At 36.8% G+C, this 22,534-nt stretch overlaps 1 protein-coding gene and 1 long non-coding RNA gene across 6 annotated transcripts in view; both read left to right on the top strand.

Moving 5' to 3' along the window:
* The window catches only part of LOC110835907 (limbic system-associated membrane protein), an 893,271-nt gene that overhangs the window by 388,470 nt on the left and 482,267 nt on the right, over positions 1-22,534 (top strand). The gene's annotated exons all lie outside the window — the stretch shown is intronic.
* The window catches only part of LOC110832694 (uncharacterized), a 96,047-nt gene continuing 78,488 nt past the window's right edge, over positions 4,976-22,534 (top strand). Inside the window, exon 1 of the long non-coding RNA XR_002544015.2 lies at positions 4,976-5,210. This is a non-coding gene — a long non-coding RNA (uncharacterized LOC110832694). The remainder of the gene's footprint in view (positions 5,211-22,534) is intronic.

The raw sequence follows: 22,534 nt of genomic DNA, 5'->3' as shown, positions 1-22,534 counted from the left end.
AGAGAGGAAGGAATGAAGGAAGAAACGAGAGATAGAAGCAGAGAGTGTTACAAGACTTAAAACTTTCGCGGCAAGTAATGGCGAAAAATTCTCGAGCGACCAGCCGCGTCACTTCGGAGCAGAAGTGTTTCGGAGACCTTTTCTGACTTCCACCATCATCATTTCTTGATGATGGAGGCAGAGAAGCTCTCTGAAACGGAGTTCTGTTAAGAAGTGACGCGGTTGATTTCCCGAGAACATGGATTAATGTTTGTGGTCAGATTACGGACCAAATTTAAAGCAACTTTCTTTAAAGATTGAAAATCTAGTTCCAAAAACATTATTCATATGACATTTCAATTTTGTCTGAAAGGGAACATAATCTTGAACTTCGGAGAATATTTGTCAGTTTCATGACCGTATATAATAAGGTATTGTTCAGGAAGGTGACATTTGTAAGATTTGAGGTTTTCACAGCGGTGAGTATGAAGATTTCCGTCTTCTGGGTTGTTGCGCTGTGTAGTCTGGTCGATGTTAATCAACGTTTCAGAGGTCATACTGCCTCCGTCTTCAGGGCGATTCATCGGAAATCTTCAAGGTGACATTTGCACTCGCGTACGCGAGTTTCTGCGCCTCTAGTTTGTATCTGATTTGAGTCTAGACCTGTGTGTGCAAAGTGAAACATGTGTTGTGAGGGAAAATAACAAATAGAGAACGGTAGAAATTGCACAGATGGGATTTCATAGATCGCAGTTCGAAGTAACGTTAAGAAACCTCAATAAAATCTTCTGTGTACACAGGCGGCTTTCGAGGTATCCAGTGACATCAGAACCCTGATGATGGGGACAGAGTTGGTTCCCGAAACGTCGGTCTACCACGGTAACCAGTTGAAGCGGCTGATTGCGCGAGAAGATTTTATTGATTGTACTCGCCGCGAAAGTCTCAAATCCTATGTTAAGAAACCTGTTTCAAATGAAGAAATATTTCGCTGGCGGTGAACATAAACATAAGTAGCATACAAAAGTATCAGTTAAATTAGATGCAACACGTAGACAGAATGCAATAAAACATGATCCCTGACATACCCGTATAGTATCAGAGAAGAATGAGGTTTTAAATCAAGGAATAAATATGATTATCAGTTATAATTTCAGAACCGCGAAACGAACTTCAAAACATCAAATTCTCTTTGTTCAAGAATATTATTAGAACATAAAGAAATTCTGAATACATGCACTAGCAAAGACCATATGTTCTGGGATCTCCTGTGTAGGCAATCTTGCGTGTTAACCAAGGAATCGGAGAGTCCTGGCATCTCTAATGAGCAAACTTAAGTGAAGTTCCTGAGCCGTCTCATTGTTGAACTTAGAGTGAAAGGGGGATTTACTTGGAACGCTTGTCCTAGAGGAGGACCGAAGAGGAAACACTGACCAGGCGACCCTGGGAGTGGAACTAAATTACTTATACAGATGTACTTTGAGCTTGATGTTATTTCTTGCTCCATTTCCATACCCTGGGGTTTCCTGAACTTTCGAAATTTGGTTCCAAACTTCCTGCAGCTGGCCGAAAGCAGAGTCCGAGAGAAGTGGAATGGTCGCAACCATGTTCTTGTATATGCCAATCCGTTCCGGCGAATTCATACTCTTACTTTGGCTATTAATGCTTTTTCTCAGTCGCGTCCGGCGAATGCTAAGAAACTGTCTTAAACCTTCACTTCAAAGATAAGTGTCAGTGACCTTATGTTTTTGATAATGGTTCATATTATATACCAACATCTAAATTTTATTAAGGCTCATTGTATTTCTTTCCGGTTTGTTAACAGTGATTATAATTTAGGTTCGTTTTGAAGGTTACTATGAGTTGCGTTGATGTAAGTATGTCATAATCGAAGACATTGGAAAACTATAGAATGTCACATATAGATTCGGCCATTGCATTCGACTTTGGGGTCAGACTCTCTGCCCTTCCCAGTTCATTTAGTTTTCATCTACTATAGGTTTATATCTTATGTGAAAATAGTGTTGCACATCACAGCATGTTTTAGGGTTTTCTATGCAGTGCGTGAAGACAAATAATGCGACGTAAGAATGTATTACCAAGGCGTAAGCTTCATTGTTCCCGGCTCTATTATTATTAGTCCCTAGCAAAAAGATGGTATGTAACTAAGAGGTGTAAATAATAACAGGTTTCCGCGTGTTTAGTCCCTTCCTAACGAAGGGTCAGAGAGGTTGCAGCGGCGGGAGGTTGTAAAGTATGCTCTCTCTCTCTCTCTCTCTCTCTCTCTTTTTTTTTTTTTTTTTCCTTTCCAAACGGACGTTTGGTGTTGCATAAATTTAAATATGTGTAGTCATATAAAATTCAGCTGCCGGGACACCAGATTTAATTTTCATATTTGTATTCCTCGTCAAATATTATTGGAGTGATTAAATCAAGAAGCATGATTTTAAAATGACATATGACGAGCATATGAAAGATGAAAATTACATAATCATTTTGTAGTTGGAAGTCTGAAAGGAAGAGACTGCGTTTTGGACATAGGCTTAGATGGAAAGAAATACAAAAATGGATCTGGAAGCAATGTAATATAAGAATATGGACTAGGCTAATTTGACACAGGACAGAAATATGTGGCGGTCTGTTTCAGATGCGATAAAGTAAGTGCCTTAGTATTTTAAAAGGTGCTGACTTTATGGAGAGCGGAGCAACTGTTACTTTCACAAGAAGCTCTCTCGTGTCAGATTCAAAATATTGCCTGCTACACGAGTGTTATGTAATGCCATAAACAATGCTATTGATTCTTGCATTCGGGATTATAAATATGGCGGCGATGCGAAACTGTGTTCTTATTACACACAAATCTCATGTTCTGTTGCAACAATATTAACGGAAACCACACCCCACACCAAAGTGGGCAACGTACTTGTAAAATTTTCTATGGAGAATACAGGTAAAAAACGAAATAAGCTTCATAATATGTTCTCTGAAGTATTATATGCAGTGCAGCAAACTCTTCATATTGTAAGCCCTCAAGTACGTTCTGAAACAATAACACAAAACTTATTAGAAGATACAAGAATTTAATATTGTCAGCCAGTAACATTTCATTTTGTACAATAACAGTCGTATGCAATTATTTTAAGGGACTGTTGACAAAATACGAGGTATGAGAAACGCTGTCGGACACATTTCTGGGCCAATTCAGTGCAGAACAAAGTATTAATAATCTAATAAAAACCTTTTTCGTGAAGGATAAATAAAGTATAAGAAAAAGAGAAGCATGTGGAAAGTGCAGGAAGTAAAAATTGTGCCAGATGCTTCCTTTAAACACGGGCCGTTATGAAAACGCGTCATTGAGGCCCTTGACGTAGTCTACTTCGTATACCGCAAAACAGGAAACAGAAGCTTCAAAATAATCTAAATTTAGGAACGCGGCATATTTTTAGAAAACTCCGAAGCAGTTCTCTGAAATCAAGTTAATTTCATTGCGTTATAATAAAAATTTTAAGAGCCAGTGCCTGATAGTATAATACTGTGATTTTGAATTATTGTGATAATGATGTTGTTTGTAATAATAATTACCGATAATTATAGGTAACAGAAAATCAGAAGGTGCATATGTGTCCACCTTCGGAAATTTCTATCTCAGATCATGAACACCGTCCAACATTTTGTCGCATCGTGCTGGAGATGTTGCCCTCTGCCTCACAGCATCATTTTCAGTTCGGTTAGAAACACGTTCAAGTCCGGATATTTCAATAAAGAAACCATTTATGGTCTTAATGACCAGGATGTTTCTCTCAGCCACCGCTTCCAGGCTTTTTCTCTATCTCCCGCGCAGTCTGTCCTGTGTTCACCGGAAGTTCTTTCCTTTGTGGTAAAGCTGTCTGAGAGTGAACCGTGTCTATGAGCGTAGAATTAATATTAGCCCAGTTAACCCGGCTAAATGTAATGTCGTGTCATAATTCCGTGGTTCATTGGTACTCCATACACTGGAACTCAACAGAACCGATAGGATAAAATGCGCTGATGTCCAGACGCTGGCCACGAGCGTAAGCCTCACCGATGTTACGCGTCACAAAATTGATTGCTTCGAAGGTCGCAGCAAAATCGTAAACGATACGACAAGTACAGCGAAGCACATGCGAGAACTCGCAGAGTTAGCAGCGCTGAACTGGTGACCTTAGAGCGGGGTGAATTCCTTCCTTGACTTGCCTAGCTGGCTGCTATTGACTAACGATGCTGCATTTATCTGATAGGTTCTGCTGTGTTCCAATACACGGAATAGTGCTGAAATATAAAGTGTGACTTTTTTGTTTTTAAAGTATTGGCCTGGCTAAGAAGTCTTAACACGGTCAACATGAAATCTCCTCCACTAAAGCTGGCAAGTCATATTCGTCTAGGATAACAAGAATTCGTGTTAACCTCATTTCATTCCATATGTGGTAGAGTTTGATAACAAGATATATTATCGACATTTTGACACAGGGAACCTTATTAATGACAAGTTGCATAACGCACCTGCAATAAAATTTATAATTTATTAAGCCTTGAAATTGAAATACTCTGCGGTACATTTCATCTGTGGTAACTAGTCAATCAGTTGTAATTATCGTGAGTTTAGATAAATAGAGATTGATTGTTAGTCCTCAGTGTATGAAATAATATGCATGTAACTGATAATTGAATATTGCTTCAGTTCACAACAAGATTTAAATCAAACCTTTCCTATATTTTTAATATTCCCATACAATTAGGTCTAGGAGCACTGACAGGATACACATGTCTATATATACTATTAATTGACAATTATATTAACCTAATAGGGCTTGAGGGGTATCATATATGCATCACCGTCAAACAGTCTGCCAGTATAATAGTGTAAGAGCGACATATGTCTGTAGACCCTATAACGTAAATGTTCAGTGAAACCTCGTCGCTCTAGTAACAGCCTCAGCGCGTGATGTAGAATAGAAATTACCCATTGTACTCGCATTGAAAAAGTGTATGTTGTGAGAACCTGCTGTATATGAAATTATATTTTCTCAGCTTTTCATTATGTGCTTCTTAGTAAGCAAGGGGGACAAGTTTAGATTTTAAAGTGTATTTTGGCCGAGTGAATGTAGTTATTTGTTTTGTTGAGTGCAGAAACGTTTGCAATGTAGATCCAAAATTAACTAGAAGGAAGCCGTCTTGTGTCCGGAGTTGCTAGTAGCCTCCATGAAATTAACACAGTACGTGAGTTTACTTGATTGAAGCTGTACGATATATATTCTAATCCTACATACTAAAAGTTATTTTAATACACGAGGTGTATCTTTTGGGGCCAAATGTAAGAGATCATTGATTTTTTTGACGTAAATACGTCTATATTTTAGGGTCAGTGTCATTCCGCAAAAAAGTGTGACGAAAATGTGTAAGATGGTTACCTAGGAAACTTCATCTGTTTATCAACAAATAAACAACAATGGTTACCTAGGAAACGTCATCTGTTTATCAACAAATCGACAATATTGGTTACCTAAGAAACATCTATTTACTCGACATTTTTGTTACCTAGGAAACGTCATCTGTTTTCTCGGCGTTGTTGTTCCCTATAAAACATTTGATTACCTAACATTACATTACATTCAGCTACCACAGAGCCATCTTAAGCGTAACTAATTCAAGTTAAATAAACAATGTCTTAATCAAAATTATCTCAATTGTAAAGCATGTATGAAGGAAATATTTAGAATAAAGCCAATATATAAACTTCCTTTCCGTATAGACGTATTTACGTCTAATTCTCCGGAACCGTGGTTCCACTGACCATTTTTTCTTCTCGTCTACAATGGATTCGTATCTGTATTCGATTGATGCCCGTTTCGAATCCCAGACTGAATGCAACCTAACTTAGCTTTTGCGGTGACAGTTACTCTCCTCTTAAAATTACCAAGTAGTGCCTTTAAATATGCAACGACCAACGTTTTCATGTCTCAGATACAAACAGTATAGCTAAGTGGGATGAGACGGGAATTTGTTTCTGATTTACAGCAGACTTCTGAAACCTCTTCAAATTTACCACCGCCTTCCTTATTTTGCAACTTATTTCATAATCAATAATCATCGCCCTATTTATGTTATAAAGCCCATGCAATTTATACAACCACAGTCGAATAAATCGGAAGAATAATTTGGCCTGATCTTAGAGTTGTTTTTAATTTACGGTGACAAACTTTACCAAATAAACTATAGATATTAATTTTATTACGACCTTAAGTAAAGTGACTAAGCTAATTGACTGATGTTTCACACATAAAACTTCGTATGTCAGAACGGTTTAAATGAGGTACGTAGACAAAGACAGTTGTGTCACTCCTGCATTAAACTGCTTTGCCGTCGGCCACCGTCTCCTTTAATTTGACACATTTCTTACTGAACTGCAGTTTTCTCCGGGTTTGAGGTTAGAAAATTCGATAATTCAATTCCTTGCTATGCCGGCTTTTCTTTAATATGTTAAACTTCATTTGTGCTGTAGAGTAAAATACAGAATTATTATTCTGTTTTTAAAAGAAAAGTTTCCATCCCTTCATTTGTGTAATTTCGAAGCACCACGAACATTACTTGGTACTTGCGTTAGTTTCAGCCCTTATGAAATGTACTGGTGCACGCGCGTACTTAGTTTTGTGGGAAGAACTTGCTAATCCTGCTTTTCTTCAGATGTTCAGGCTGTGATTCTAATGTCAGTTCTACATTAATACTCAAGGTGATAGATGAGAGTATAATATTAAAATGTGCAAACTTTATTGGGCTCTGCTGACCGAGGATAGGGACCGGAGTCGAGATATGCAAACGATAATGAATCATCAGGGATTCCTGAAACGCAGAGAACGTATTTAACAGCTGAGTAATGACAAGCTTGTCAAAGACTCTGCTTCATGGAGTTAGATATGATATCCACTTCTTCATTGTGTGTTGTACATTCTGTTAGGATTATCTGCTCTTGTTTACTAAATTTCATATGTCGAAGAAAACAAGGGTACATGAACTCATCATAATGCGATTATTACGATTTTCTGAGTGACGGGTTACGTATCGATATTTATTTAACTTTATGAGTGTTTGTTTAATTATTGGGTTTTATATTATAGACGTACACATGCTTTCTCATTTAGCATAATTGTTTAATGAGCTCCGAAGGATAATTCTACAGCTTCAAATCAGTGTTTGCGTCTTTATCTTGAATGATGCTATCTTAATGAAGTTTCTGTGTTCCTATTTGGGACCCATCACAAACATCAGCATGTCTGATTTGTTAGGCATCTAGTGGTGTGGTATTCGCACCAAGCTTCAGGAAAATGCGTTAGTTGGTCAGAAAGTGTTTGTGGGAACAGACATAGAGGTGTGCAGCCGTTTGTGATGGTACCCAAAGACATTTCCTCACTAGCCCAGTGGGAAATAAATGTTCCACCTACTTTAACAACGTGTAACTTTGCATTTTGTATTTATGGGTTAAGTATGATTTCCAGTATAAACAGGGATTATTTTCTTAATGAGTGTTAACCAGTTGATCTTTGTAATGGTGAAGTGTGGAGTTTTCTTTGCGGTCCGAACTGAGTTCTTAAATATTATTTACGCGAGCTTCGGCTTTAAACGTTTAATGTTTAAAATTTGATAAGACTCAGCTTTTTTGTCTGATGATGATGTGCACGGTTTTTCATACATTTCAACACTCAATTAACCCTACATTGCATGATAAACTAATTTCGGGCTTCCCACAGCGTTCCAACATGAAAAACATAATTATTGTTGCACTTGTGGGACTCGAGAAGATCATGTAATGCACATACAATTAAAGTTCACACTTTGAATGATAGGTGACGGGATTGTTGGTCATGTAATCTGATAAATTAAATTGTATTCTGAGGCTTCGATTATAACGTATATCTGGGTTCCGCATAATTATTAACAGTTAATTGTATAATAATTAATGTCAGTTTCATTGCATATCTACCATTTCATCCATTAGTGTACTGAATTTAATCGAATTACTACTTCTCATACAGCAGTTGCGATGAAAATTGCAGCTTCACGGCTCCAGTGTTCGTGATTGCGTTTGTAACGGAATTTACCTTCGATGTCCAATATGCTTTCTTGCCTTCCCTATCGAAATTTTCTCTTTAATATTTCTTTGTTTCTCTCAGTGTTTCTTTTGATAGTCAGTAATTTTCTATTCCCTTAAGATGTGTTATTTTCTTCCATTCTAATAGTATATCCTTTTTTCTTTAATAAATAAATAGCCTGTGCAATAAAATTAGTACACAATTTCCTTGGTTTTCTTTAAACTTGAGCACTGTTGGACACTTGACACAAATTATACTTCCTGTGATTAAATTGTGTAACACTTGGAGCTATAGATATTGTGATTGTTTTAATCGTAATTTAATTGAACTTGTATCTATCTGTACATATAAAATACAGCTGTTGGTTGCTTGCTGGTCATTTTTTATCATCAGGCGATTTAAAAAAATCGTTTGTCTTCGAATAGATAATTTATTTATTGGCTCTTTCCTGCTTATTAACAAAACAAACAAGTGAACTGCAATATAATGTATATAATATGCACAAGTTTCACAGAAGAAAACATACGTTTTAGATACTGTTTTCATTCGTCAATATTGATATAGTTATTTTTCGGAAAATAATCGTTAACTGAATAGCATACGTCGTATTACAAACTGATGAATAGATACAATACACTTTTAAATGTGATTTGTTTGGTGATCAGTTTTTAAAACCACGATTTTCAGTTTTAACATCGTGTGTCTGCTCAAGAATTCGAAAGTTGCGTAAGAAACATGATAACCTACGGGACCCTTGAACTGTCCATGTGTGATCCGTTGTGCCTTGTAAGCACTACGTAAGATGTTATAGTTATTATTGACGGATAATTTTCTAGGTACTTTATAAAATTTGAATGCTTTGACTTAAAGCTTTCTTTATATCACTACATTTTCACTTTTTTATTTTTCCCTTTAACGCCCAAACTGTAACTGCGTGTCCCACTTTTAAAACGAATAACCTTCATCTTCTTGTTAAGGGTTTCGTGTTATTCTCAGGCTAAACAGAGATTATTTTCTTAAAGAGAATTAACCACTTGATCTTTGTAATAGTGAAGAGTTGCGTTTTCTTTGCGGCACGGACTGAATTCCTAAATATTATTTAAACGAACTTCGGCTTCAGAAGATTATATCGATCTTCTGTATGTTCAGTTATCGTCATTTTTTAAAAGAAATTTTACATTCTAAGCGTCTAAAATTTGAATTGCTTCTATAATTGAAATATCATGTATTGCAGAGTTTAATACTGATACAGCGAAATTGTAAAGTGATGGCCACAAGTTGCCACCGACCTAACTAATTTCTCCTTGCAGGATGTAGCAAATTACTTGAGAGGACATGGAGAAACACTTTGTTCACTTTTCGTTCTGAATGGAATTAGGTCACAAGTTGGAGGAGAGGGGAGAATGGGCTTCATGTTTGTGGTAATGGGAACCACTGAAGACCCTCCCGGGAGATGTTGGACTGCAACCAGGTGAGGGAAGACGGAAGACTGAGTCGGGAGGAATTAATTTTAGTTGGGGTTACATTAGGATTATATGTTGTGCTCCGGGTACAGTATGCCTATAAAGTGTCATACTTGTACAAAGAAAAGTGCGTCGAATATAGGATCCTGAGATGTAAATAGTCGGCAAGTCTCTTAAGAAATTTCCAGTCTGTTATGAAAACCAGAAGTTCATTGCTGTGTTTCATTGGTCGCTTCTGAGCCAAATCAAATCCACACTATTTCGTTCTGTGCATTTGAAGGTGAATTTAATGTCACCTTCCTTCGTCGTCTAGGTCAACCGAATAGTCTCTTTACCTTAGGCTTCTGTCAAGAATGTTGGATCCGATTGCACCGGACATTTTCTGCCTGTCTTAGCGTTTCTGATTTGATCATACTAATAAGGGGAAGAGACAGCTGGAATACAAAATGGCGCCTGAATACAGGTTGCGAATTCGATATCCGTGCATTTATTGCCGATTATGTTAATTATAGACAGCTCAGTTTCTTGTGTAGCAACGGAATTAATATTAAGAGTTGCTGAGATGTTGCGCCTTGTAGTCGGTTAGAAGTTAACCGACGTTTCAGAGGTCCATCATCAGGGGATTTCATTTTCACAGTCTGTTTATATAATAAGCAAGTATTAGTTGATTACTGTTTTGTGATCATTTGACCTTAAGGTGCTTTGGGCCTTACGTAATTATATATGTGAATGTGTTGTTATAATCGTTGTCATGGTTATGCTGTTAACTTATTTTGGGCCTTACGGGTAATATTTATGACCGTGTTTACTGCTTTAGATTTTCTTGACAGGTAATTCACCAGTGTCTTATGAATTCAGTTTGTGGTACGTTATAATGTTCCAACACATGTCAATACAGATTCATTTGCAGTGTTGATGTATGCACATATTGTTCTTGAGTTTCAGCACCGTAAGGTCAAAATGCTGTTCCTCCTCCAAGCAAACCACGTCATGAAACACACGTATTCTTAGGAAAATATTTACTGGTCTTTGGAATTAATTTTGACCACAGTGCACTGCAACTGGTTTGAGAACGACAAATATCGTTCGGAGCATGTAATTATTGAGTGCTGCTGCACCTAAGAGCCTTACGATGGGCTGATCACTCGTCCAAGGAGTCCTACCAAATGTCTAAATAGATCACGAAACCTCCGAAAGGAAACTTTAATCTAATTGAACACTGTGTTTTTATTAGACTCGTGTAACACCATATTTTGAGAGAAATAATTGTGCTAAGAACAATATATTGGACATAAGGGAGAGGACAGAGAAAAGTACATATTGAAGAGCTTTGTAATTTGTACCATTTACCAAATATGCCATGAATATGTTCACTTCTATTAAGAGCGTCAAGTGCGTGGTATATCTTTAAGCCGATAAAGTAAAATAATCAAGTTTATTGGCCGGTGTCTTATGTCTTCAATCAATAGTTTCCGCTTGTATTTTTAGACTGTAATATGTCAGTACGCTTTACGTACCACGTAGAAAGGAAGCAGGAATATATTTTACAGAATATAAGAAGGCAAAAACCAATAACGTGCTGCATAAGAAATTTGAGTCGGTTATAAACCTTAATTGAATGCAAATTACGTAATACTGTCAGGGACAGACCTGGAATCTCATAATGTCAGTAATTTTTGCGGAGAAATAAAATAAGAGGTTATACGTTTCTTTCAAGAACACGAATGTCAAAGGAACGCCATTCTAGAATGATACATGATAGTCTGTTAAAATGGGAAAGGAAATTATAGTTAGTAATGTATATTTTAAAAAGGCTTCATTATGTCAGTTTTACCCTTTCTTTGTCGGTCATGTCTGCCTGTTTCTCCAAATATTTAATTCCATACGCAAATAAACGGGTTCATATTTGTTTTAATAATATCACATTTGAACATGCACTATGTAGTACTTTAGGTAAATTACATTCTGGATCCTATCAGACTAATGCGACCTATTCATCACATACATGAGAGACGAAATTGAATGAAATGTCAAAAACGGAACATTATACAAAATTTCGCACATGACACATAAACATAACTGAAATGTATAACTTTCGTTTTAAATACTTTTCCGTATTTCGTGTAACTGACGAAATACAAATTAAATTTGTTTTGTTTCTGTGCCCGCCTGATACACGTTGTATTAATTCTTTGTCAACAGTAAAATATATGGATATGTCCCAGTAGTGTTGACTCCTTGAGAAGCTAATAATTCCTCAGATTATCAAGAAATTTCTCGCCGTTTGTTAAAATCCGATTGTTCATTACCGTGTTTACAAGATCCTCCAGTCCACACCATATTACCCATCTTGAAATATCTTTTAATTTTATTTTCCGTCTGCGCCTAGTTTTTCGAAGTGGTCCTTCCCTTCTGATTTTCCGACGAAATTTGTCTCTAATTTTCAATATTCTCACGCGTTTTACATTCCCTGCCCATCGCTTGCCCGTTAAGATTATCGTTATAGAACCAGGCTGTGTCCAGTATATTATCTTCAGCACCGTATTCTTAAAGACATCGCCATTCTCTGTTCTTTCTTAAAGACCCATCACTCTGTGTGTGTTTGTGTGTAAGAGGGATGTGATTACTAAGAAAATGTTCCAGGTATAAGAATATCCACAGATTTTGAACTGTTAAAAAATTAATTGGGGTCCGTAGTGGCCGCGTGGTCGCTGGGACCGTGGGTTCGAATCCCACTCAAGCCATGGATGTCTGTCCGCGTTTTTCTGTGTCGTGCTGTCCTGTGTACAGGTAGAGGCTTTGCGACGGGCCGATCCCTCGTCCAAGGAGTCCTACCGAATGTCTACAGATCGAGCCAACGAAGAAAGTTGGGACCCGCAGTGCTCAGGCACTAAAAGGGTACCGGGAAAATGTATAATCATTGTTAAGTCGGAAATATATATAATAAATTAATTTGTTTTTAATTCATCTTGTGACCCATTCATCAAAAAATGAATTAGTTAATCTTTGTAATGGTGTATTATTTATTGTACGGGCTGAATTCTTAAATATTATTTAGACGTGGTTCGATTTAAAAAGGTTAAATACATTATCGAAAATCATTTTACGCAGAGTAGTTGTAATGATAGTCAGTATTTGCTTTCCATAGATGAAAGTGGCGCAGAATGGATGTATACAATGGTTTTGCACTACGATGGTTTTTCATTACATTCACTTCGATCGAAAATAATGTATGTTCCTAAAGCGGAAAAAAGAAAGAAAACCTGACATTCGGTAATAACGTTACACATTTCCTGTCGACGTGGACATTGTATCGACTCATCATTATTTATTGACATTACCAGCTACCTCTGCCACCACTGGCATAAGCCAGCTACTTCCCATGGATCCAGTCTCTTTTATTACACCTCTCCCCTGTTTATTCCCATAACATCCTCATTCCTACACCCAGCCGAGTCACGTCGTCCCGCCCACCCCCTTAACTGAAATAAATCTTTTTGCTTTACCCCCAGGACCAGTATTAATTGAAAATTAAATGAAACTTGTAAAATGATCCAATAATTCTTTCAGAAACCTACCGTCTATTTTTCATCATAATTTTGCCAAGACTGATATTAAATTCAATAACGGGTTAAGTAGTTTTCGAGTGTGTACTTATCAATTCCAAACTATGGTCGCTGATCTGCTATATGTCAGGGGGTGGAGGTTAAGTGCAGTTCTTAATTACTCGGGAGCTCCAGGTCAATGTTGAACATTATATATATATATATATATGTACTATACTGAATTTCCAGACTTTCTTCTAATCGTCAAACCAGCACAATTTGGTTCTTTACTTTTCAACTTGAAATCCACACACGACGAAGATGATTTTAATTTATTCGGCGAAAACATAAATACTGAATATTAGTTACCCAGAAAGTCTATCAAGAGGTTAGTCTGGAAGTAAAGGCAGAGAAAAATAAATAAGTAGGCCTATTTATTTACATAACATATGAAGAGTACGCAGTATAAAATTAAGTCCTTCCATTATAAGGCAATTAAGAAAACGTTTGGATATGACAGTGAAAAAATCAAATTTAAATTATGAAATTGTCTATAGGCCTTAGAAACTGAAATAATCATTCTATGCCGAATGAGATTGAATTATGCTTAAGTAAAGTAAAATGATGTCGAGCTGTTGAATGCAGTCCTGAACCAGATTAATTCAAATCATCGCAACGTGTTTCTCCGAGTTTAATTTTAATTATTATCATGTTTTCGTCACTGTCATTTTCTCCCCATTAGTTGCTTTCTGAGTCGGTTCTCCTGCAAAATGTCGTGTCTCATCGCAGCCGACCTCTCTGAACTTTGGTATGCCAGGCGTCTGCATTATTAAGATCCTCAGTAGGCTAATATCGAATCCTTTACTACTGAGAACTTTTTTCGTGTTGCTACAGACATTTTGTGGTACATTACTTTAAAAGTTGTTGTGGACGAGGAAAAAGTAAAACACGTAAGTTGTGGACGTTTTCTTCTTCACCCCCCCCCCCCCCCCCAAATGAAAGTATCGTTACAGACATAACACCAGTTTGCTGAGACGTATAAAAAATGAAGCTCTCTTTTCTTGACACTTGTGAGTTTATTTTCAGCTTCGTTCTGTTTATTTCTTATTCGAGCACGATGCTGTTATGATGTAGTGTGTGTGTGTGTGTGTTTTAGGTCGGACTTTGAAGAGAACTACTTCTGTGTGATCTATAGGGAGAGAAGTTCTTTTGGCCAGGAAATTTCTTTTTTATGGTGATTCTGATCTGTATATGCTCTAGGCATTTGAAAGCTAATTGTTTTTAAGTAAGAAAGGGTAAGAATTAAATGTATACTTAAGTTTTAGTGTAATCTTTGCAGAAAAGGAAAGTAAACTGGAGAACAGAATTTAAAACTGTCCATTTAATCATAACATAGTACAGATAACTGTAAACTGACGACTTTCTTTAGTAACAACATTGTCTATTTTGAAAGTATTCAATAATCATAATGAAATAGACCAACATACCTACCTTATCTTCAAATTTTATTGTGATTTAGCGGGGTAATTTTACTTGAAGTCAAGTGCTTACTACGCATTAACTCTGACTTTCTCCCAACGAGTGGTTTTTGAGTTTCATAAGATTTTCAGAGTACACAGCATTATTTTATTATCAGCATTGAGTCGACAAAGTTCTGCCCTCCCAAGGCGAATATAATTAGGAGCTAGTGTAGCAACAGCGTGTACACCTTCTTTCCTTCTCTCACGACCTAAGAGGTCCCACTTAACATCGCTGTACCTTTTCCTTTTCCGAAAGCATTGCCTTCTCTTCAGTCTACCTGTACCAGAAGAACGACGTGGCTCTCCCTGGGAGCATCTGTAGAATTCCTCCTGTTACATGTAGTGTGAATGTTTTAGTCTGCGTAGAGAGTTATAATTTTATATAAAAATATACCTGTAATATTCCGCTGCCTTTAGTCTTATAACCGAGCCTCTTGCTTGCAGTAAATTCTAAAAATTATAAACAAATGCTGTACGAAGCTGATAAGAGAACATGATATTAGTATTCCTTAACAAAACGGGCTTTAATAGGTGCATATTAATATACGGGAGATGGGGCTAAGTACACCATATCGTGACAGCATGGACACTTGCACAGAAATTGTAAATGGTGACCATGCATCCGCGCACGGGCACAAACCTTGTAAGTAGTGACCGGACAAATAGTAGCCTGCATATTTCTATTATTTGTTTCTGAAAGCACGTGTACTTTCCTTGATGTACCATTGTGAGTGTAGCTTCGGGCGGATGTATTGGTGTTTCATGCCAGTTTTTTTTATTTTTTTATTCCATATAAACTCGCAACATGGGGTCTTGTAGTGATCGATAGACCCTCATCAATAAAGAGCGACGGCTATCTTATTATAAAATGAAAGCTATCGGCTGTAAGAATAAAAAGCGCGTGCTACTTTGTGCGGTGAGGATGAAGTCCTGCTAGAGGTCAGCGTCATTACAAACTCTCCTGGTCTTAGGCACCTCCTGCAGAGAGGCGAAGAAAATAACAAAACGCTTTACGTCACAGAGCTTGAATTTTCGTGCAAGAATCTATCAGTTTCTCAGCATGACTGCTGTAAGCGGCAGGTTTTCTATTTGGATAAATAACTGTGAAATTTTATTTCTAGGAAATTATATGAATCGCTGGAAAAGTTGTTTGGTGTAATGCTGTCAATTCTAAGAGTCTGGTTTACCGTGCAAGTTGCCGTGTTAATTGGAGAATTTATATTTGCGTTGTTGTTTTGTCATGCATACGGGATTTCCCCCCCCCCCAAAAAAAAAAAAGATGTATACACATATTCAGTGAATTACGTAAGGTCCATTACATACGTCAGCACTGGCACTTAGTGATTTAGTGAATCCAGTGTACGTGTTCAAAATGTCCACTTGTTAGCATCGTGGCACAGTTGACCGGTGAGACAGTGACTGACTATCGGTCACCGTATTGTAATGTTTATACATCTTTTTGGGACACTCTTTATTGCTACCCCGAAATATTTCTTCACAGAATTATAATTTAGCATTCAGCTGCCATGTACGCGTGTTCCTTAATGTCCAGTATGTGACTAGAATAGCCAAAAGTATACATATAAAGTGCATTTACTTTTGTTACAATATATAAATGTTACCAGTATTCAGCACACTTACAGTTCAGTATATTATTACTATTATTATTCCATCTATTCACCACTTTATAGGGTATTTACTTGTCTGTACTCGAGACGAACCTTGCCTCTGAGGTACATAGAGCAACAGCTATTTCTGAAATACATTTTGTTTTTAATACGTGTTACATGTATTATATAGATTTATTGTGACGCATGACTGTATATAGTATATATTTTACTACAGCGTCTTTCGAATGATGTATGATGTTCCTACAATGACGGTTTTCTGTAGTTCCATAATGTTGTTTTCGCCCAGGATGTTGGCCAAATATTTCTTGAGTGACTTTTATTATTATTTTAATAAAGAATTAAATTGAATTATTATATTATTGTAAGGTGTGTGTGTATATTTCCATGTATGAAATATATTCATATCTTAATATTCTTTATACTTTTACCCTGCTTAGTAATTGGGAACAGCTGGGTCAATAAGGGGATTTTTACGGCCTCAGTGATGTAAAATTTTGTTTGTGGAATGCGACCATTCATTCGTTTTCCGTCACCAAGTCCAATCAGCCGTGTTTTATCATCACACGGCTGCTTCGATCTCTTTTACCGGAGACAAAGCAGCCGCGGTAAGAACACTCCCACGTCTTCATGACGCGATGATATGCACAGGGACTCGTTTATTTCAAAAAATGCAGCGCATATTTAATCTATTTATTTCTAAAAATTATTATTGAATTACACGTTACGAAAGCTTTTTCCGTTCTAAATACTAAAGTTTACGAAACATTCAGTAATTTACCTCATAGATTATTTTGTTTAGTTATTTTTCAGAGATATTAGTCGACAAATGCACAAAAGTTATTTTGTTTTTGTTGCTGAAATTGTCTTGGAGTTTACAGATGATTGTTTTTTATGCGGTTCGAATGGAATTCGATTCAACTGCGTTGGTAAATACGTTTCTATTAGTCGCTTGCAAAGGCGGTAGAAATAAAAGTTTTCTCACAGCTGGGTATTTTACCATGACGAGAACTCAAATGTTTCGTGGTATCATCTGGACATAATAAACATACAATTTCTTTCCTGAATAATTTCTTTACTTTTTAGACTTTTTTTCCTTAATAGAAGGTACAGCTGTGGGAAATTCATGTCGGGAAACTACTATTACAAATTTAAACCTCTTAAAGTTTTTCTGAGTTTTTGTATGTTGTATTGCCCTATGTAGGTATATGGGTGATTATTAATTGATTCCGTATCCAAGGCTTCTGCCAAATGCTTCCAAGAATGTTTCTGAATCGAAGCTGTCTAGACGGTCTAATATTTGAAAGCTAATGCAGTAAAAGAAAAATGTCTGTTTTCACAGTTTGAAAGCGACGTTCGTCAAAATAATAATTAAAATATCAGATTCTTCCCTTAAAGAACACACAAACCGCCTATTTTGCAAAATTTAATTTGTTAATCCTGTTTAAGGATATGATCGCTGGTTACTCTGAGAAATATACGAAACACATATTACACTTTGTGATTAAAATGGTGAGTTACTGAATGCTGAAGAGGTTGGTACATATGGATTTCACTGGGTTTGAAATGAAAACAAACAAACAAATGTTTTAATGCTCTTTTTATGGTCAAACACAATTAACATGGTGATTAAAACACATTGTCAGTCCAATCCTAAATCCTTATTTTTGTAAAATGTTATTGGTTACTCAGTTTGTGGGGAGGATATCTGTTTTGTATTTGAAAACAAATGGTTAGAATATAGCCTGACGGTAAAATGCTGCAAGTAGGCTGTTCATTATATTAATTTTTCCAAAAAAACATTGCTATAGATACCCACATTTCATTTCATTCCGTACAGCAAAGTTTCAGAGATGATCGGTGTTAGGTTTTTAAGACACGTGCTTGAAATGTTGTAAGATAATGGCAGTTCCTGCGCTACCTCATGGCTCCGATAATTGGACTCTAACAAAGAGACAAACGAAACAAATTGAAGCAGCGGAAATGAAATTTCTACGGCATGGAGCGGACTATGCACTTCTGGACCGGAAGCGAAGCGAGGAGATGCGACAAGAATTGAAGATCTTTAAATTAACCGACAGATTAAAACCAGTACAGAAATAATTGTTTAGAACATTCGTGTGCAATAGACGAGTGCCGTATTCCTAAACGTCTACTACATTACCGACCGACTGGAAAGAGGAGCGTGTGTTTACATCATGTTAAAATAGTGAATTTAAACAAGATTCCCAAGATTTTATGCTCAGTGTAAACCAGTAGGGTACAATAGGATATTCGGCAAAATGACTATGAAGCTGGAACAGGCTTGATTCAAATCGTGAAGAACAGATGAAGAAAGTTACAATTGTGTGGCATAATGAGTTAAGGGACTATCGCGAGAAAAGTGAAATGGTCGAAGCTGCGGTCAGAGTGACGATATTATGAAAATGTTACCGTTTGTAGGACATCGGAAACCTAACAAGTACAACCAACACAGGAAACAGGATAGTCTAACAGCTGATCAAGAAATTTCCCGAATTTTATATAACCCGCATGTTCGTTACATTGCTTACAAAATCTCGCTAATGAACGTTATATTTAGCTACTAACTGAATGTTTACCAATACTTTCTATATAAGATCTGTTATAATATTATCCTCCGATATAGGCTAGCTCTCTCAAATCGTATTTCTGACATGACAACTCTAGTATAGCCAATTTTTCTTAAAAGATTGATTTTAAATCGTTTTAACAACTGCATTGATTATATTATGTCAAATTAATAAATTATTATCATGAATTGAAAATGGTGTGGACGGCAGTAGCCCTGATCTATTTGATGCTGATGTCGTCAGAGAAACTGGCGAAATCTGCGCTTTTAAAGTGGCAAAAGATACTCATTAATTGTTTCCTTCGTGTACAAGTTTACGCTGTATTGTGGCACAACTTTACTTTACTCTTTTACAAGTTTAAGCTGCACCAATCTGCCCTATATGAAGTTCGACCCGAGGACTACCCAAGTACGATATAGAGTGTTGGCAGGTTTTCTGTGACAGATTGGAATTGTCACCCAGTATAAGACAAAGTAGTATATACTTTTTTATCACGCGGTACAAGACAAAGTGTTATGTACTTTTTCATCAACCGGTACTAGACAAGGCGGTATACACTACTCTGTTGTCTGCAGCAGTCTGGAAATTAAAGGCTCTTCAAACAGGGGAAGACAAATGGTGAGTCCTGTATGAGTCACCGTATAATATGGAATAATTCACAAACTTTACGTCATGAGTGGGCGGGCAGGGGGTGGTGCCGTTGTGTGCTAATGTAACCTTGATTAATTACTATGCATTTTTACGTACAGCGATAATACGTACATGGTCACCGAGTGGAGATTTTTACTGTAAAATCAATGCACATGACAAATGTACTGAAACGGAACGTGTTTGATCTAATGAAGCCCATAAATGCTTCATTCTCTGTGTTCCACTGAAATAGTACCTTGAATCTGGTTGAATCGTGAATCGTTTAAACGCTCTACATAATCTTTCACTCTGACATGAAACCAACTTTAAGACCAGAATGAACTTTAGACAGGGAGGGGTGGCCAATTTTCAAGTGCAGTTAACTGTGCTGTTAAGTCATCGCTGGTTGTTGGAATCACGGTAATGAACTTTTGAATTCAGTAAAATTTTGGAAATCGGCCAACTGAGTTGCTAAATGCATCGCAAGAAAACGAAGTTTTGGTTCTCTTGAGGGATGTTGGATTAAATGGGAAGACGCAATTTTAAGAACTACGGATGATGTCTGAATTCAGCTGAGTTTGTGTAGGTTTTTATGGCGGTCTTATGTGAACACGATAATGAACCTTTTGTTTCCATAAAAGATGTTGTATTACTTAAGTACCTAAGTGACTATCACCATCTCAAGAATAACTTTGCTCCATACAGCAATCTCCATTTGTGTTGAGGTAAAGTGTTAAGAACTTTTCCGAATAACCAACATGTGAGCCATGACTGGGCCCATTACCTCTTCAGTACAATGCATTGCAGTCCACAACACGAAAACTCCGTTTCCATTGTATCCACAAGCATATGCTACAACATTTTCTGATAAATCCCAAAGGCTGCATCTTGTGTGCAGAATTCCGTGTTATCCAGGTTCTGTCTTAGAAGCAGTTACAGAGATGAAATATTTCATTTTAAAAATACCCGTTCTGTATTTAGGTTACTGCACTGCGTGAACCAAGCACGCCATCCGAACTGAATTCCATCATGGCCGCTCTTAATCTGTTTCGTGAGTAAGCTTTGTCCAAGATCAACAGCTGTGCTGAGCGCATGACCATAGACGTTAATTCAGTGTACAGCCGCACCTCTGATTACGCTTATTTTCAGAATTAAGTTGCTCCATGCGCTGTCTTGCAAGTAAATATTGGAGGAACCTTGTTCACGCGGAATCAAGATAGAGCGTGCCTTAGTGCAGAATGGGACTATGTACCTGTCTGCTTCAGTGTCGTTGCAGAGGTTCAATGTTGCGTCAGGTCTCCAGGTCAGATTCTCAATATGTGATGTGTTATATTATGATGCCGTATCAACTGTAAAGACTTCTTCCGTTTGGATGCTGAGAAAATTAAATCAGTAGGAAGTTAGAATAAAGGAAAAATGAGACAAGATAATAAAAACAAACATAAGAAATAATACAAAAATTAAATGAGAGTATACTATTAAAAGAATTGTTGGGAAGGGTTTTGAAGTCGTGATCTGTAGGTAATATTCATTGATGGGATTTTGTAAACACATTACCAAACCTTAAGTTTCCATCTTCAGGGCTGAAAAATGAGACAGTGGGATAATGATTGTAAATTATAAAATGCAGTCGCATCCTAGCTTTGGCCTCCTGTGTGCCGTGCTTCTAGACAGATTCGAACCCACGGAATCGGTGTTTTATACACCTCAACCCATGTTCATCTTACAGTGTTTTGTAATTGGGCTCTATTTAATGTTACATTGCGTTTGGATACTGTAACCTACGACTGATCCACGCATCTTTGTGGTACTTGGTAATGTTAAACGTAGGAGTTTTAAGCACTCATGCTGGGTGTTGAGGGTCGCTGTAACTTCGTCCTAGGACTTCTGCAATGGAAACCATCTTACATGCTATTTGATACGATCTTCCTACTTTAATTTTATTGCTTTTTATGGACTTATTCCAGGCAAATTGGGTTATGTAATTCTAAATGTGTCACTTGGTTTAAAATATTGGGGAAATATAGGAAAAATATACCACAGTGTTTTGAAAGCTGACAGCTTCCATTCTGCAGGAGCATGGCATTATTTTTTGTATTTTCAATTTTATTGCAAAACGGAAAGTTTGACTTTCAGAATGTTAAGGAACTTGTTCCGATCATCTTAACTGACAAATTTTTGTAGTGTTTTCAACTGCTTTTAAAAAAATGTTTACGCCTAAAAGCTTCTTAGGAAATTATGGTATTTCATCTTATCTTATACTCATAGTCTAAAGTGAAAGTGGTTTTATTCTGTTCTATTTCTGTTTTTTAACTTTCATTCCATAAGACAAGTGGTTGAGTTTATGTTTTATCTGTTAAGGGTAAAAATGACGTAGGCGAATATTAAATTATAGTTATACATGCACCACCCACTTAAACGTTTATGATTTTCGTCCCCTACGGTATATAGAAACCTAACAGTTAATTTTATCTAACGTTTGTGCTATGGGCCTGTTACGAACTGCTGTTGAAAACATTGTGAAGCGGAAGATGACTCAAAAGATACGCATGATTTGTGGGAGTTGCAAAAATCGTGTAACAAGGAGCTTATGTAATCTTCAACTTTTATTATTATAAGCAGTCAGTTTCATATTAGGCACTCAGGAAATAAGAAAATGTGAACAATTATGTATAACAAACTGAAGGTTAGATAAAGACTTTAACATATGTAGACTGAGAAAGAAAAACGGGGTATAAAGTATTAGAATTAAGTGGCTGGGGATGGGGCCTGTACACAAGCTTTTGTAAAGACGGTGATGAATCTTTGGGTTTCGGAAAAGGTATTAATTCCTTTATGACCTAAGTTAGTATGAACAGTTGAACTGATACTCTGCACTACATCATTAATTCCTTATAGAGTGATTAAAAATCCCTTTAAGTATATCAACTGTTAGAAGTGGGAAGTGATTCAGAATTCTGTTGTGCTGAAATGATACGTGTCTTCGCAAATAAGATAAAATAGTACGTGCTTGTCTACAAGAACCTGGGTAACATGTAACCTGTTGAAAATTTCTGTCTTCTGGGTTGTAGCGCTG

Source organism: Zootermopsis nevadensis, unplaced genomic scaffold (assembly GCF_977971745.1).
Source record: "Zootermopsis nevadensis isolate Lab colony 2312 unplaced genomic scaffold, Znev_1.0 Znev_ptg000022l, whole genome shotgun sequence".
NCBI classification, from domain to species: Eukaryota; Metazoa; Arthropoda; class Insecta; order Blattodea; family Termopsidae; genus Zootermopsis; species Zootermopsis nevadensis.
This window is presented reverse-complemented; position numbering and strand designations above follow the sequence as displayed.